Source organism: Lepisosteus oculatus, chromosome 2, assembly GCF_040954835.1.
Source record: "Lepisosteus oculatus isolate fLepOcu1 chromosome 2, fLepOcu1.hap2, whole genome shotgun sequence".
Classification (NCBI taxonomy): Eukaryota; Metazoa; Chordata; class Actinopteri; order Semionotiformes; family Lepisosteidae; genus Lepisosteus; species Lepisosteus oculatus.
Genome location: NC_090697.1, coordinates 2,454,099 through 2,472,446, shown reverse-complemented (window position 1 = coordinate 2,472,446; position 18,348 = coordinate 2,454,099). Strand labels below are relative to the sequence as shown.

The 18,348-nt window shown below is 40.8% G+C and overlaps 1 long non-coding RNA gene across 1 annotated transcript; it reads right to left on the bottom strand.

Annotated features, from left to right (window-relative positions):
• Positions 1-3,658: 3,658 nt before the first annotated feature.
• LOC107078758 (uncharacterized) lies at positions 3,659-17,690 on the bottom strand. The gene is made up of 5 exons (XR_011184025.1): positions 17,432-17,690; positions 16,368-16,530; positions 11,161-11,651; positions 3,962-4,616; positions 3,659-3,836 (listed from the first exon to the last, which is right to left on the bottom strand). It is a non-coding gene; the product is annotated as an uncharacterized lncRNA (long non-coding RNA).
• Positions 17,691-18,348: the final 658 nt, after the last annotated feature.

The window sequence follows — 18,348 nt, the reverse complement described above, 5'->3', positions numbered from 1 at the left end:
CACTTCTATCAGCAAGAGTCTTACAAAAACAGAAATTAGTCAGCCTAATGTAATGCACTGATAAGAAATTGGCTGGACCAGATGATTATGATCGTGGTTACATAAGCTTCAGTTCACTGGTCAGCTCACTCAGGGCTTTCTAGAAATATGTTCTGGCTTACTGATTCATTCCCACTGTTTGCAAATTGCTGTACTGTTTGATACAAAGCAGGAAAATGTGACGGACTGCCTATGGGCTAGAACAGAATGGTAATGGTGAGAATTCTTTGAGTTAATATAGTAGGTGAAATTAAAAGATACTAGTAGTAGGTTGAGCTCAACCAAGGTATCTTGGTATATTAGAGTGCCTCTTCTAATTTAATATGCAATCTTACAATTTACTGTGAGTGCTTTTCCCCAGTCATAGCAATAGGTTTGACAAGGACTTTAGTGTAGCTCTGACAATGTACATTTAACGTTGACCTAAAGGTGTCCTCTTTTATTCCAGTACATAGAATGATAAGTACAAGTAGAACCACTGAATAATGTGTTAAACTGGGCTGCGGTTTACTATGTAAGATTAAGTTCACTAGGGACTACGCTGAGACCACGAAGCATAATTAACTCATAACTCAAGCCAGATTTCAGCCCAGAGCTCCAGAGGCCTGAAAGTTATTGAATTAGACTGCTGCCCCTGCTAACCCTGACACACTGTTTTGTTTTCCATTTTAAGGGTCATTCTTTGCTCAACCTTTGATATTTGATGAATAAAATTCAATCCAAAATGAAATTACTTTTCTCCCTCCTACTGAAGAGCTTACAGTACATTAGCCATTTGCAACTCCTCCACTTATTCTGGCACACCTTGGCATAACAAATATATATTTTTTAAATTCCCTTTATTTCATCAGTGAGTCTTGCACATTCCTCTGACTTGAAAATATGTGATAGTTGAAAGAAACAGGTGAAATAGATTCTATATAAATACTCCTTGTTGCAGCTCTGTTATTTAGCCCTAACGAAACTAGAAAATGAAAGACAATGACAAAGAATGCAAGAAAGCCTGCAGACAAGAGGTGGCCAAACAACCCAGACATTTTTAGCTTCCTTGACCGATCTGTATGTGCCAATTTCCTGAGGAGACAAGTCTAGTCAACAATCATGTTCCTGCTCTTCTTAGAACTCTCTCGAAGGCTGTAATATCCTCTTGAGCCACGGTGGCCAACACAACGGTTGTTCAGAACACAATATTCTGAACAGGCGGTAATAGTCCTTTTGGAATTCCTTTGCCTCAATTTGTTTGTTTGCCAAGCCTCCGATTCTTGGATCATCAGCACATTTAACTCGTTTCTGAAACACACTAGAAAGAAAAAAGATGGTGGTACAGGAGCCGCAAAGAGCCTGAGAGTAATCAGTGTGGGACACCGCTGCCTATATCTGCCCAATTAGATTTCGTTCCCCTTACGTTGACACACCGCTCCATGTTCTTTAACCAGCTTCCAACCTCCGAGCAGATTTTATCTCCCTTTAGTTTCTATTTGGAGATTGAAACTTTTATGAGGAACCTGATCCAAAGCTTTATGGAAGTCTAAATTTATCACATCATAAGCTGTGCTTTTATATACTATCCTCGTTGCTTATTTAAAGAATTCTGGAACATAGGTTAAACAGTCATTGTTTTGTAGTTATTCTTATAAATTAGGTTCACTATTTTCAAAACTTTACTTATAGCAAGTAAGATTGCTGTTAAGCTTGCAGTTCTCTGTTGAGTCTGTGGACCCTTCTCCCATTATATTGCAAGTCAGACATCTCCTAGTTAGAAAACAAATTCGTTTTAGAAGGTATTTAAATTTAAAATTGAAGTGCAAAACAGATACAAATGTACTTAATGTTTTCAGCACTTGGCAAAAGAAGAGAAACAATGCCAGGTGGCTGATTGTGAATACCTGGAGATGAAACCTCACCCGGGAGTTTAGGAATGAAAGATAAAGAGCCCCCTGGGCACATCACTTTTGAACTCATTTTCATCCGTGAAGGAACTGCCTGCATACTGTATGTTCATTGTGTTGCCAATTTGGCAACTCTTGCTCAGTCAGCACAAATTTGAAGTAAATTGATTTTGGCACAAATGCCACCAACATCGTATTAAAAATGCTTTCTTTCATAGCTTAAAGTGTCAGTTGGTATGGTGCAATGTCATTTTAGTACTATCGGGAATATAGGAAAAAAGCAATTGTCACATTACATGTATTGCGGAGATTGTGCTTTAAAAACACCTTTTACAGGGTAAATTTGTTCCACACATATGAGTATTTTCATAATATAGAGCACTTTCTACATTCTAGACTCCAGCACTGGCCTGGTTTTATAATAAGTCTAACAAGGATTACATTGTAAAAGAGATGTTTGGATCTGTGAGAGAAAAATTAAATTATCAATCCGGTGTACGTTTCCCAAAAGGCTGCTAATTTCAGCACAAAAATACTCACTGATGCGCCTGTTCTAGGCATAAAGACTGAGGGCAAATTATTATTATATTTGCATATTTATTATGATTTTGTAGCCTATAATCCTTGTTATGCTTTTTAATTCACTCTTCCTTCAGCATAGAGGTAACAAAAATAATTGGCTGTAATTATTAAGCAAGTCTGTAATCCACTCAGCCACATTATGACTTAACCAATCAGACTCGCATGTTAATCATTCAAAAAAATAAATAGGGGAAGATTGGTGATGATGATCATGCACCAGGAGTGAAGATGGTTGTGGTCCAAAGAATACTGGTATGGAATCAGAAGCACCATTTGAGACTACTGCGCCATCCACAAAGTCTAGCCGTTCGTCTTAATGCTGCTGCTGTGCAGTCAAATATGAACCCCCTAGACTCTCTCAGCGACAACTTGTTAATAGAGAGATACAGGGTGCCCAGGGGTGAAATGGTGACCCTCCTTGGTCTGGTGGAGGAGTTGGCAAGAGGAACCAACAGAACTTTTCCCCTTCCCTCCCTGCAGCTCCTGACAGCCCTCCGGTTTGATGCCACTGGTGGACCCCTGCAGACCGTTGGGGATGCCCATGGGCTTAGCACGGCTGCTGTTATTGTGTGCTATGCTTCACACTACTGCAGTGCACGCTGGCGTATTTCTTTCCCATGCTGTAGAGGAAGATGACGAGGACACTGTCACGGACGTCCAAAGGGACTAACCGTGGGGAGCAGGAGAGCAGAAAAAGACCCTTATGCGTAGCGGCGAGACGGGAAAAAGGCCCGGGCTCATTAGTGCAAAGAGTTCAGGAATGCCGTATAGAAACCTATGCCCTCAGGGAGCGGACGTGGGGCGCCCTGGTGCTAGGCGGGTCTCAGGACATCCGAACGTCAATGCTGAGCGAGGACAGAGTGCAAGACCCGGAAATATAAAGCCCAAGGGAAAGAGAGTGACAGGAAGGACAGCAGACCGGAAATAGGGACAGGACAGAGAAGGAGCGCCCTCTGGCTGCAGAGGGTGTGACAGACACAGGAAGAAAACACTGCTATTGAGTTACTGGGAGAGAGGGACTTCAGCAGGCAGGTTTAGATGCATGAAGGCATATCACAAATGTTTTTGCTCAAATCGGTGTATGGTTTTTATTTATGTTTGTAATACAGTATATGCATTATGATTTGTTATTTGACATTGTCAGTTCTGTTTTATTTGTTACATCATCAAATACACCGCCTACCATTTCCATGTTTCCACTCAATTCAAAACTTTGTCTTGACCTCAGAGATGCGCTTTTTCTTGTTTTGCTTTGCACTCTTTTGCAACTGGGGCGCGTAACTGTATTTCACGAGCGAGGCTCCAGTTGGTCTGTTGTGGCCATGCCTGGAAAGAGAATACATAAACTTACAGCCACAACATGTCATGATCTTGTTTTATGGATCAGTCATACAGAAATAGCTGTAAAGCCTATACATTTTTCCACATTTTAACTTGATTACATAACTTACCTTGTTCTGAGGGCAACATAATTGGCACGGGATTGGAGGGCCTGTTGAATTGCGCCTCTGCCAATGCGAGCTGTTTAGCCAGGATGTCCAGTTTTGCCTTGTTTAGCAGAACCAGCTCCTGATAGTGCCTCTCCCGCTGCTAGAGCTCTTCTTGTTTCAGCTGGAGCTGTTCTTTCTCTAGCTGAAGCCTCTCTTTTCCCAGCGCTACCAGCTCTTCACCACACCCAGAAGGATTCGATTCTCGGTCCTTCTCAGGTAGGGCCCTTTGACTGAGCCCTGCGCATGAGGGCCCTGGAGATGAGCCAGTACTGGAGCGTGAGGAAAGATGCACTGGAGAGGCAGGTTGTGGTGAGGTAGATGGAAGTTCATTCAAGGACACATCTACCCCTCCAGATATTCCTTCCGTCACTGATGGCCCCAGTATGCCCAGGACCCTCTCCTCCTCTGGGGTGAGAGGCAGTGTCAGTAACTGCCCTCCACCAGTCTCGGACTTCTCTCTCCTCAACTCTGCCCTCCTTTTCGCCAAACTTGAACAGTCGTGCCATTTTCTTCTGACTTCTGTGCCAGATCTTCTAAAAGCACTGCAGGCACTTATGCAGTTTGCAATGTCGTCCCATTTCTTTTTTTTTCCCTGCATTTGTGAGACTGCCTCGATCTGCAGGGAAGGAACATTTAATTTTGAGCTTATTTGTAGATATGTGACTAATGGATTGATTGACTAAAGGATTGTGTGTGTGCGCGCGTGTGTGTAATTAATGCTTTTGTAATACTGGTTTTAAAACGTTTATACTTTTCGGGTGTAACAGTGAGGACATATGTTTGACACTAAGTGAAATCGATGGTTCAGTTTTCGACTGGCGATACTTTTTCCCACCTTGATGCTGGGGAGGAGTCAACAAAGAAGTACTTTAAACTCAGTCGTTACATTTCGGATTATGAAACCCTTCGGGAAACACTTGCAGAATTGACTAATTCTTTTCTCACGTCGTTCGTTAATCATTTTCGGGAAACCCACCCCTGTTTATTATTTTATTTTTTGTCCTACTGAGACAATAGTGGAACGGGCAAAATATGTAGAATATATTGTATTTCCCTTTCGTCCGGCTTTTCGTCTCTGACAGCGGGCCTTTGGCTATGGTTTTATGTAATGTACCTCTTAAAAGTATTAATCTCCTTCCAGCGATGTCTCATTTTCTTAAATACAAGTAATGTATACTCATTTTAAAATAGGTGTTTTAATCAAAAAGCAGTGCTCCAATTAAACACTACTACATTATTATAGGTGAAAGACATTTCAGTAAATGTCAGTAGAAGCTTCAGACCTACAATGTGTTGATTTCATACGTATTCTGCCTTCAAAGCTTTAGGCATTTCAGATGAAGTATGACATGTGCAGTTTCACCCCTGTAGAAAAGTGGTCCTGTAGTGCTACAATCCAGAAGATTTTAGTTGACCTTTAAATCATCTTTTTCTAAAGCTGCAATTTAATTTTGAGCAGTTAAGCAATTTAGAGATCTGTTTGAATGAAAACAATGATGACAAAACAACATTTCTACACTTGTAGAACAATACAATAGCCCATCCATAAGCATGCAGCTGCAACAAAATAATAAAACAATCTCCAGTGTAGAAGTTATTTTTGACGAAACCTGTATTTTTCAAATGTCTTCTTTCGATATCATAATTTTCTTACTGATGTTCAATTCTTAGAGGAAAAGGTATGTATTGTAATAAATAAAGCAGTAACTAAAGATTTTCTCTGATGCCACTGAACTAGGGTGAAGAAGTTACATTAAGACTGCAACAATTTTTTCTGTGGTTTGTTATCAAAGTTCTAATGTCAAAAACGTTGAGAACCCCCTGCTGACAGCTCTTACACAGACACAGTTTTGCACAAACACACAACCCTCCAACACCCAGCTCCCCACGCCCCACACGCAGAGCCCAACCCCTCAGTGCACAGCAGCATGAATCACAATGTTCCCACTGGCAAGAAGTGGTACAGAATGCCAACAAATCATGAAAGCTCCAATTCCAAGAAAGCATAACAGCCTGACCAGTGATTTCCTTTTTCGTAAGAAAAGAAACGTTGCTGAAAGCCGAGGAGCTTAATGGTTGGGAATACCATAGGAATGTGATGGCAGTAAGAGTAATCAGCACAGGGCACATTTTTCACATTAACTTATCTCCTATCAGTGGAAGGCCGTGTCCTTTCCCCTTCAGGTTAGGGAGATGAAATAATCTTGGAAACCAAACTGAACATGGGAGGGCCGAGAGAGAAAAGCTGCCGTACCAACCCAGACATGGGTCACAGTTTCCTCCCTTTGAGCTGCTCGTGTTTTTCAGCTTCTCCATTGTTACTGCATTGACCAGTACAGAAACTGAAAATAGCTTGCCTCAACTGTTTCAATCTGGACTTTTAAAAGTACAAACTTTGTTTATGAATATAAACTTTTCAGCTAAAAATAAATTTCTGACAATATTAGATTCATGCACAGCTTTGAATGCTCATGGTATTGCTTTGAATTAATAGAGAGGCTGTTCTATAGCACTGAGGCATCTGATGAGCTGTCAAAAAATACTACTACAGTACCATTTTATCATTATGACGAGCTTCCTAAATAAAACAAAACTGTCCCAGATGTACACTAATTTCATTTAATCATTTAGAAAATTGCATTTCCCCCTTGCAATGTCAGTATCCTTTTTAACAGTATGAACACCCTAGCAAACAAATGTGGTCAAAATCATTTTAACATCAACTGAAATTGAATTCTGTTGATATACTGCTAACAATATTTTCCATTATCTAATACACCCCCGATACAATACTGCTGTACCTTCATTTATTAAGAAGATATATGTTAGTGAGAAAAAAAAATGTCCACTGTAATTGGATTGGACCAGAGCACAATTTCAAGAACAGTTCTTTAACAAACGGGATCCAGAATCAGAAAAAATCCTAGTTCACAGAGCAGTACTGAATAATAGATTCCTTTCCAATTCCCTTCCTATCTCTAAAAAAGAAATTCCTCTCTTGACAATGAAAACATTGAGTAATCTTGTGGTTTGGTCAGATTGTGTTTAGGGAGTGAAGAGTATAATTGTACATAATCCAGTGAAAGGGGTTTATTCATTTAGCAAACCAACAGGAAGAAGAGTGGGAGGGTAGTTAGGCATTGCTTATTTTTGTGGTACAAGCAAACAACACTGTAATAGCAGTGGGAGAAGTTTAAGCATTATATATAAATCGGATTGCTTACTGTGTTCAGCTTTGTAAGTGACAAGTATATTGCTGACTAAACTTCTGCGGCAATATGGTCAAAAAGGTAAGCAGGTAGCAGATGTATAATTTTAAAACCACTTAGCAATCCATCACCGAGACCCAAGTTGGGGTGGAGGAAAAGCTGTGTGTGAAACTTCAATATTTTGTTTATCACAGCTTCATCCATTGGGATAAGCTATCGGATGATTACGCCCCAGGTAGAATTTACAGTGAAGTATATAACAAATCAGAGGACATGCTTCATATTACGTGTGCAGAAAAGAAGATTTTACATTACATTTTATAATACATTGAAATTAATGCATTGAATTTGTTGATGAAGATCAAAAGCACCCATTTGTTTGCAAAATGAACCAAACATCTTTGAAAACCCACAGCACTGCAGTGGATGAAACTGTTGTCTCCCAGCTCTTTGGTCCTGAGAGGAGTCTTCTGTGTGGAGCTTGAGTATTTTCCCAGTGCCTGAGTGGGTTTCATCTCACTTCCCAAAGGTACTCTGGCTTCACGGTTTTGAACTGTCTGTGTGTGTCCTGTCTAAGGTATACTCTGCTCTCGTGAAAGCCTACATGTTGAGAGGTAGGCCATGCAAACTCCACACTGAAGGTACCCAAGAATAGATTTGTTCCCAAGACATGCATGATAGCAACACTAATCACTAGAACACTGTGTCTGTGGTCTGTTTAAATATCATATATTGATTTAAACTTAAATATAGGATTTCAATTTGATGCATTAGATCTAATTGTAAACATAAATTATTTTTGAAAGATAACAGTATGTTGTCTGCATGTAATTCAAATTTTTAAATTATCTGGAAATGTTACCACAAATCTTCAAAACTTGCTTGATGCTCGCCCTTCCACCCCATCATCTCCCGTTGTTTTTCGTATTGCCTTCCCTGTGTTTGCTGTCTTGATCTGCTCCCAGATCATCACATGGGTAAAAATGTTGTGCAATGTTAGGTTGTTTTTTTAAACAATGTCAAAATCTGAAAAACAATAGAATGCTTGTTGGCCTCCATTTCAGTGTACCCCAGAATAGATGTTTAACATATTCAACAAATAACGTTGCCTTACATTTGTTGGCAGTCCATCGTAATCTATATATATAATGGCCGACATCCAAGTAGTCAGTCATATGTAGCTGTAAATGTAAAAACTGTGAGTGCACTGTTATATGCAGGGCTGTAAACCCGTTTTATCAGTTAATCACCAGCTACATTTTGATCCCTATTTCCCTAAGTGGCCTACGCTGTCTATTTCAGGAGTCGTCACCTCTATGTGCCTGGGAACGGGAGCCCAGGCAGGGGTGGTGATGGGGCAGTTCCACCTTCGGCTGGCCTGGCCTGACCTGGCGGCGCGGGGGTCCCAGGCTCCCTGTGTCCACCGGTGTGGGCGGGCAGGCTGGGAGAAGCCGCAGCGGGGCTGGGGCAGGCAGCCGCGGAGCGGCCGGGGGGGAGCCTGGCAGGCGAGGGGTCCTGTGAAAAACGTTGCCTCCGCTGGCTCCTCTCCAACAGGAGCTTCTCACAGGCCAGTTCTCATGGCTCTCAGGGCCAGGGACAAACAAGGAGCCTTCAACTGACTTGCCTACTTTTAATGAAAACCACAGAGGTCTTTTTGTGGGCCAGGCCTACGCCTGTCGATTGTATTTGATCCCTTCTCACACAGTAGCCTGGCTGCCCACTGGGGCCGCCCCTTGACTCAGATCAGGTGCAATTCCCAGTCAGCTTCTGACTCCAAGAGCAACCTTGACAGGCAGCACGAGCAACACAATGCATTTGTCTGTGCTGAGTAAAACAAGAGCTGGTCTCTTACTCCTGATACTTGTGATAAAATCCCGCATTACCACTGAGCAATGCAGGCTTCAGGCAGCCATTAATATGGCATTAAATACTGACATTAAAGATTCACCAGATACATTTCTGACTCTGTTGGATATACTGTATATTTGTAATATTTTTTACTATTTATATCTTTTGATCTTTTGTTTCCATCTGCTTTCCACAAACCTGTCTCCCACATATCCAGCCTCAACCAGGAAGGATGACCACTTGGGCTTCGGGTGGAGCCCTGTGGTCAAGTCCAGGCCTGATCCACGTCATTAATCACCTGCGACCAGTGTGCCCGAGCACTGTCGGGACTAACAAGGCTCGATCCGCTCAGGTTTCCCGAGCCTGAGGTGTAACAGTCCCTTTGGACCTGCTGGCTGCTTCTGCATTTGCATTTCAATCAGCCGAAGGGTGTTTTTTGCTTCTTCGTTTGGTAAAAACTCTACAAATGTGAGAGATGGAGTAGTGTAGCGTGTAGCTTAGTTATGCAACTATAGGTGATTCCAAAATTCCTAAATTCCTAGGTTTAGTACTACATCAATTCCAACAAATAAAATCCAAATATTATTAATATAATATAAATATAAGATCATTATTAATATAATATGAGACTTGAATAAATCCCGGATGTGACTGTGGAATGTTACCGAGAGCTGTGCTTGCACTAGAGTATCAGCTTCACATGGTTAGCAGTACAACTTCCGGCCAGCAAAAGATTTTATTTTCAGGAGGTGATGTTCCCTGGAAAAAAATGTACAGTATGTGAAAGAACACAAGAGGACAAAAGAGTACAGGACATTCTTTCTGGAATTCAGGTGAAGCCTAGTGGAAAACCACTTGAATACCCCTGAGTGAAAAGCCTTTGGAGTATGCAGCCAAATAAGTGACCGTCATCAGCGGCCCAGGGCCCAAATCTCAAAGAATTAGGAATACCACAGATTTGTCCTGTAGCAGACATATGTGATGCATCAGAAGAGTTCTGGGTAAAAGACTGCAATATGCATCAACACAGCGACAGCACTTGACACAGCCTACAGAGATTATAATCACAACACAAAAGCACAAGAAAATGTCTGGTCGATGAAAATTGGACTCCCTGTTGATCATTGTGTGTCACTCATGGCAAACCAAACCTGGTTCAGCTGCCATGCCCAGAGGTCACATTCCTTTGAGTTATAGATCAGACCAGGTTTCAGAGATGTCTATATTATATTGTGGCATTATATCTGACATTAAAAAGTAGCAGCTAACCTACTAAGAATGGTTAGAATTATTATGAAGCAGATGGTGTAAAATAAAAGGGATATAGTAGGAGCTTCTGAAATGCATCCGTATAGCAGTTACTTGAAAAAAGCAATTTGGTCATCAATACACACTGCAGATATTGCCTGCTACAGTACACGGCCTGCTTTTCTGATCCTACATCTCTGCCTGTTCTCTGCATTCACAAATATCTTCCCAAATATGGATTTCTGCATTGACAGTTATACTCAAAACTGTTTGTGCCAAAACCGTCGGTGCATGAAGGCTCCTGGTGTGGCATTTCCGCACACCAGATCTTTCGGTCAGCTCTTCCCAGGAGGGGTATCGCCCGTCAGTAGAACAAGGCACATATTGTGCGAGGCCTTGGCCTGCGCGGATTGAGGTCAAAGGGAGAGAAAGAATGGCCCGCAACTGTAAATCAGGATATACTGCTGAAAATATTTGTGGGATATGAAGTTGAGCCTAGACTAACTCAGAAAAATAGCATCGAACTTCAGACCTATAATTGTGGCAAAGCAGATGGCCCTGCAATGTGTATTCAGACTAGAGCTGTCACTCAGAATAACACACTCATTAACATACTGTACATATACTGAGTCCTGTCTTGTAAGACAAAGACTGCATTTGTGGGTTTCATGGTCTGAAGGCAGAGTCGCAACTGTGAAAACTGGTAGCAAACACCCCTCCCCCCAATCCTGTCTCACTGCCTCAGTGGGCAGTGCACATTCTCAATAATATTCCACTTAGTTTGATCTAGTACACATTCAACTATATTTTTTCTTTTGTTAGAGATAAAGAATAATGCTGAAAGCATCAACTTACCTTTTGTTGCCTTGACAAACTGAACGCATGCTGTTCATGTGTCTCCCCAGACAGGGCGGCTCAGTCGCCGCTCAAGCAGCCGAAGAGCCTTCTGTACCAGCTGACCTTCGCGATGAGGAGCGTCCAGACATCACTGTCCTGCTCCCGTTGCCAGTGGCGGGTCACTGAAGGGTGTGGAGGGTTGGGCGACACCTGTGTGTGTGACGTCTTTCATTGTGGAGAGACTGCCGTACAACCGGGACGACTGACTGCAATGCCAGAACGGCCGTTGTATCTGCTTCTTGTGTCCATGTGGGTTTCCTTTGCTTCTTGGGTGCTCCGGTTCCCTCCCACAATCCAAAGACACACTTTTAGGTTAATTGGCTTCTGGGAAAATTGGCTCAAGTATTTGTGTGTGCGTGTGTGCCCTGTGATGGACTAGCGTCCTGTCCAGGGTGTATCCTGCCTTGCGCCCTTTGCTTGTCAGGATAGGCTCTGGCTCCCCCACGACCCTGTATTGGGTTAAGCGGTTAGAAAATGGATGGATCAGTGTATTTGGATCTGTGCCCAGTATTGTAAAGATTGATTGATAAACACTTACAAATTGAAAAGCTAGTTTAGCATCACTACTGTACATGTTTGAAAGAACATTATTGCTTGTCAATAATGTTTTTGTTAACCCTTGGATTAATTCCACACAAGATGGGTCTTTCATTATGGAAGATGAAAGGCTGACTCACTAGAGTTTAGTTGATCAATGATCATTATTTAATACAAACAGCAGGCAAAGCAAGAATGTTGTCTACTATTAGAACAGCTTTGACTGGTACTATTTCTGCAATTTCCCTCACGGGATCAATAAAGTATCTATCTATTACATCTCTGTTTTGGCAAGAAGAAACCATGCTTGTCAATTACCAATCTTTAAATCACATTGGCCAGAACACTGAATATCCTGTGATTATCACTGCTCAAGGTAGACTACGCAGGCAGTCTGAGGAGCTTTAACATTTATCACATTTATACCAACGAAATCTGATTGTCACGTGCTCCCTGTCATTAACACGCTGTTTGCCTTTTAAAACATCCATCAAGTCAAGGGGCTAATTTTTGTACTACTAATTGCAGATCTAGCAGGATTTACTGCAATCTTAAATCAAACAGCTAAAAAAAAAAAGTAGAAGATCAACATAGTAGAACCATGTTTCTGCATTTTCATACCAGTGAAAAGAACTGAACGATACAAAATGGCTAAGACCTTTGGACAGTATCGTATACATATAAAATAATATGTAAAAAGTTCAAATGATACTCCAACGCAACCCAGTTGTTAAGATCGCCTGTGGAAAACTGTGATTGTGGTCTTACACCCATGGTTCGATGTGACTTGTTATTTTAAGTCTGTCAAGAGGAATGGTGAGCTGGCCAGAACAATACGGATCACTCAGCAGTGGGGACGCACTGCCGTTTAGTCTGGCCGTCAGCAGGCAGCAAGTGAGGAAGTGCTGAGGAGAGTGGAGAAGGAGGCTGCATCTGGCCACTAATGAGCCTTTCAGGATCAGCGCCGTTCTCATCAGCCCTGTTTGTTTTCTCAGGCTGCTCCTTGTTGACTTTGGGATTGTTTTCCTTGCTATGCAGCACAATTATTCTCAGGCTTCAGGCTTTTATTTATTAAGTGACTGCCCTTTTCTTGTCTGGAGCACCGAAACGCTAAATATAACTTCCCTCACAGTTTTTAACACTGTGACAGACTCTGCACAGCAGAGTGGAGAGCTAAGAGCATGAAACATTTCCCATCGGGTTAACCCCCTCTGGACTGGCTTTATTATTTCATGTCAAAATCCTTTATTTTTTCATAAATTACAGAAAAGCTTGTAAATTGCACAGTATGCATGGACAGTTTGTTATATTTTCAGCTGCAATGTTCATGTCTTTTGTCTACAAATGTAAGTGCTTCTTTCTATTACTTAAATATTCTGCTGCTTAACTCTGAAACAACACAACATGAGCCCTGTATTAACGTTTACATGAGCTGAATAGACTCGGGGTTTGTAAGGACTTGATTCACCAGCTATTTTAGCATTTGACCCCGTGAACTAGTTGAACAGTTCCAAATTCATGCAGGGGACCCGTCTCATTTCTGTGCGAATGCTAATTCACATCCAAATACCTGCCTCAATATAGTTCAGCAGTCACACCCGTGGGACTGGATTCCAGCTCATATCAGCAAACATTCATGACACCCACTTACTCTGCCAGCAGCACCAATGAGGTCTAATCACTTTCACCGGGATTATTTTCAACGAATTTTGTCTGCGGTTTCGTAAAATTAGAACAGAAAATGTCTTTAAGAAAATCATCTGTTTCTCTGCACAGAGGATACAGTATACAGTATATATATAGCTACATTGCCCAAAATATGGTGTGGTTGGTAACACACATGGGGGAAAGGATAAGTATGTTGCAATATGAATAAAGAGGGATTTCTACGTTTTTATCAGTAAAAATGGTAATCCCTAAGTACGAAAAGTTATGAAGCTTGCACTACCCATACATTTATTAAACCTAACAGAATGCATGAGCTTTTAAGAGCATTAAGTGGGCAAGTGACTGATTTGAAGGCCATTAGTCTTTGATGTCTCTCCATTTTCTCTTGAATAGAAAGCAGTGGAATTAAACTTATGTCATTCAATTTTCTTTTTCAAGTAATCTCTTGTTTAATTAAAATAAAGATGGTCACACCCACTTGCTGTGGAGCGATAGCGTGTATAATGACCGTTAATGAAAAGCCCTTTTTATCAATTAAGATAAGTCTTGATTGTTCTAATGACCTTTTGTGGGTAATTTTAGAAAAAAAGCTAACTGCATGCAGAGAGCTACTGTTTTGGGAAAGTGCTTATCATCTGATGTTTAATGGGGAGACAAGATTTTTAACTTACTTTGACCTTTTCACTCTCGCCTGCTATACAGTCTTCTCTGCAGCATGATCAAAGCTTGTTTAGTATCAGTAAGATACACCTTGTAGAGTAAAAATATTCCTTTTGAAAACTTTTAGTACTTGCTTGGTCATTCAGTTCAGCTAAAGTTCCCTGTCACAGGAATGGTTTAGCCAGTCATACAAGTCATTAAAACATGACCGATAAATGGTACTATTCTACTGCAGCGATCATTTATTCATTTATACCAATAACAAACCTCTGTGGTAGAATTCTGGTCTATTCATTGACAATGCAGTCTGTGGAAATCCAGGGACAGAGCCCAGTTTTACTGTCCACTCATTGAGGAGCTGGCTATTGACCACGTCCGCCTTTTATCGGACAGATACTCCTCTTCCGTCCTCCTCATCCACAGTTTACACAGGAAAGAGTTCGATGGACATCATTTCACACCAGATAATTGCTGGATGTGTTTACACGTCATTCTGGCTTTTTCCAATAAATGACTGGAGGACATCTAGTAGCAACCAAACATACTAGATAGTTTGGGATCAGTGGTTTAATAAATATTCCACTAGGTTTCACACATATGAAACCATAGGACCTGATTGCATATTGCACAGTTGCTGCTCTCAGTTATTTCCGCTAATGTGTTTTTTAATTTTCAAGATTTCACATTTACTGAAACATATCTTGAGAGCATTTAAATGCAGTTCATTTGGTATCACCATGGTCCATCAACCATCCATAACCAAACAAAATGCTTATTCCTAGTAAGACTCACAGAAGCATGAAGCCGATTCCAGACATACAAGGTGCGAGGTGTGACTGCATCCTGAAGAGCACTGTTCTGCTCCAGGACATTTATGAGTTTCTGGCTGTATATCCTTCTTCAGGTGTGGGGTAAGATGAAGCGGCAGTGAGAACACAGCACCCCACTGTTGTTGTTATTACTATCTTATTATTATGAACAAAATGATGTCTAGAATTTGGGACATTTATAAACATGTTACACAAGTAACTCAAGAAAATTAGGAGAAAAGTATAATATTTATATGATCCTGACATTCATAGGGGCAACTACTGAGGGTGAGAGTGAGTCACAGTTTGAAAGAAATGCCAAAATCATAATGTTATGTGTCTCCCCCTGTATTGTGGGTTTCTTTTATTAATGCAAACTAAATTAAACAATCATTTATCAAGCTATTGTAGAACTCAGACTTCATACCCTTCAATTACAGGCAGTTATTGGAAAACAATTGTTAGTATTACTAAAAAGGACAAGTTAAAAATATTGGTTTGTGTAATTTGTGTTGAACTTTAATGAAATTGCACTCTTAAACTCTTCCAAAACACAGCTAGGGATTATATTGGCTTCACACAGAGATTTGTCTTTCTCAAGCCCTGTAGTTTCATATGTTCAAAAAACTGTAAAAAACTTACCAGCAGAAAAGAATAATATCATTTCATAGCCAGGTATCTGTCTGTTTCTTTTGTCTGAATTACGGCTCTATGAAGACAACCAGTTGTGTAAATTCAAAAGACCAAAATGAACATTAACAGAGTCTTCTAATACGCATTCTGGGAAAAACAACCACTCCAGTCAAGTCTGTGGCATCCCAAGAACCTCATCAGCTTCTGACTATGGTTGGCCATAACCTAAACGACCAACAGCTGGCCGCTGTGCTAGACAATAGACAGCAGCTGTTATGGACAATGAATTCTACTCTGGACACAAATCACCAGGTTTTCATCCTGTACACCTCGAGATCAGCACCTAAACACCACCCTTCTGAACAGCCCCTCTGGTCAGGAGGAAGACCGCAGATCTCTGCAGAAAAGACTTAATCAGCAGGTTCAAGTAAATCTCCCATTTCATCCTTGCCAAAGTCTCCAGTCCTCGACTGCTTTCTAATTGACAGCTTTTCATGTTTACGACATAACTTGGACAAACAACAGATTCACACACAGTAGTCGTGTGTTGATTACAAAATGTAAAGACAAGACAAAAGAAGAAAATACCAACATAAAATAAAAATAGCATGATAAAAATAAGATGTTGTACTATAGAAAATGGATAAAGGCTATTGTAAAACTCTTGGGTAAGTATGTCAATTAAATGCTTAAAATATTTCTAAATAATAATACTTGATTAACAAATGCTTTTAATGCAATATCTCCTGGTGTTGTACAGGAATGCTGTGTGGATTGAACCATCATTCGCCTTGAAAACACAGTTGCCTGTTCATTTGCCTTTAAAACACAGTTGCCTGTTAGCAAGTAGTTAATTACCTTTGTTAAAAAAATGATTAGAGATTACTGTATGTTTTCACTCCAGGAATTACTGTAGCTGTTGTTCTCTATGGAACAGCTGATGTCAATCTCTAGGCCTCTTTCCTCATTTTTGTATGTGCCCTTTCGGTGGTTTTGAAGCTTGCCAGTCAGTGGGAAGAGTCTGCATAGAGAAATTTTCATGTATGAATTACTAAGATATTATGTGTTTCCACAGGAAAGGAATCTATGTTTATAATGTTTATAATCATTTATGAATTTTTATAATATGTTTATAATGAGCCATATACAGTATGTCAAGTGAATGGTCACATTACATTATTGGTCATAAGAGGCAGAAATGTTTATATTTACTATGGTTCTTAAACTATTTTGAGGAGGATTTACTACACTTATTTAATACAGAACACAAACAAAAACTAATTGGTTGCATCTCATATAATTTGTTTGTACAAAGAAACTGTGTAATTACCGGGCATATTGATGTTATTGCACAACTGGTTGCAACATATGTGTTCAGAAAAACAAAAACAAACATTGAAAGACACCACAAACTCTGAGTCTGTTCTTTACCACCTACTGTAGCACACTTTGGTGTTCCTGCTGCGTTCTAGGAAACAGCAACTAGAATACCACTAATTAATAAACTTAATAAACGTTATGATCAAATCAAATTATACAAAAATCAAATCAATTATCAAAAAAACAAATGAAACAATATTAGAAGTCTCCTCACACTTCTATTCGAAAGATGTTTCCAAAATAAAATAAAAAAACACAAAATGAAAATAACTTTCAGCACATGTCCTCCACGTCCGCCATCCACAGGTTTCTGGAGTGGAGGAGTTCTGAATCTTTCCCAGATTTCTTCTCCCTGCTAAGCTAATCATATGTGAAGTGCTGGTTTCACACATCTCTTTCATCATTTGCTTTAGGTTGCAGATGGTAAAACACCCACCATCACATGCTCCCTGGCTCACCACAATTCATAACTGAGAAAGGGAAAACGTCAGGTCCTGTGATTATGTACTCTGAAGTCACACGTCCCTCTTTCCCACACTAACCCTTCCAGCCTCTCCTCACAAGGCCTGAAGGTCTCTTCAGCAGCACCGTCAGCCCCAGACACAGTACCTGCGTGGCCAGGTCCACTCAGCCTGGCACAGCCCGTCTCCAGCAGTGCATTACTGCTGCTCTAAAAACACTTAACCGATGTATTATGCAAACTGGTAGCCGAAGCCAGCAGGGTTGGCAGGCAGTGCGGCTCTGTGCTACCTCGCAGGAAGCGTGGCACAGGCTCTGTCAGCTGCGCTGGGAGACTTGTGGCCTGGGGGCAGGTTTCAGCCCTGTGGGCTGGCACCAGGCTGGGAACACTGTGCTCTGTCAGGAATTAAGCCGTGGGAGCAGACCTTGAAAAGGCGATCGCCTGGTGAGACACTCCTTTTATTGCCTTTATCTGTAAGTCAAAACTGAGAAGTGGGTCACTGACAGCTGCCAGAGATGGAATTTCACTTCATTCCACTAAGTGGCGGACTGTTTGTGTTTCTGTCCATGCTACTTGAAGGGCTACAGCACAGTTTAATTCCAAATATTAAAACGAATATTGTAGGTGTACCACTCTTAGTTTGTAACTTCTCTGTCGTCTTTCTAAATACATATCTAGTGAATATCCCTGAATAAAGTATGATGAAAAATATACAGTATATGATACACACATTATGCTTAAATCTTAATGTTAGCAAATGTAGGAAATACAATTTTACGGCACTAAAACACCTGGAAAATATTCATATATCAAGTTTTCATCCCTGAAAATATTAATGGCATTCTGCGGAGACTTGTCTGACCCTAGTTGAGTTACTTTCCCCAACAGCACCATGCGCAAGGTCACAACGGGATCAAGAGATCTTGTTAACCAATCAAATGCTTCACATTCAAGACTGCGGTGGTGATGCTTCCTGAAAGCAGATGGACACAACTGGGG